We start from the raw sequence: 520 nt of genomic DNA, 5'->3' as shown, positions 1-520 counted from the left end.
ATTTCCCCCTCCCGGAGGGATGTTTCCCTGGCAGAACAGCTCCGCCGGAGCCCTAGATTGGTTCTGTGTAACACCCCGGATGTAACCTTCCATATTTGTAACTCCAACTCTTGCCATTTTCGGCTATGTGTTATGATATTCCCTCCGTGGTTGGATTTCGTCTTCATTTTGCATTTTGTTCATGTCATGCATCTCATATCATGTCATCATGTGCATCTCATTTGCATACGTGTTCGTCTCATGCATCCGAGCATTTTCCCGTTGTCCGTTTTGCAATCCGACACTCCCACGTGCACCGGCGCACCCCTCTTGTCTCTTTTCGTGAGCGGGTGTTAAACATTCTCGGAATGGACCGAGATTTGTCAAGTGGCCTTGGTATACCATCGGTAGACCACCTGTCAAGTTTCGTTCCATTTGGAGGTCGTTTGATGCTCCAACGGTTAACCGGGTAACCGCAAAAGCCTTTTGTGTGTTGCAGCAAAAACCCCCCTCCAAACAGCCCAATAACCCCTCTAAGTCA

This window comes from Triticum aestivum, chromosome 6D (genome assembly GCF_018294505.1).
Source record: "Triticum aestivum cultivar Chinese Spring chromosome 6D, IWGSC CS RefSeq v2.1, whole genome shotgun sequence".
Taxonomy (NCBI): domain Eukaryota; kingdom Viridiplantae; phylum Streptophyta; class Magnoliopsida; order Poales; family Poaceae; genus Triticum; species Triticum aestivum.
The sequence above is the reverse complement of the archived record's forward strand: the minus strand, read 5'-3'. Positions refer to the sequence as shown.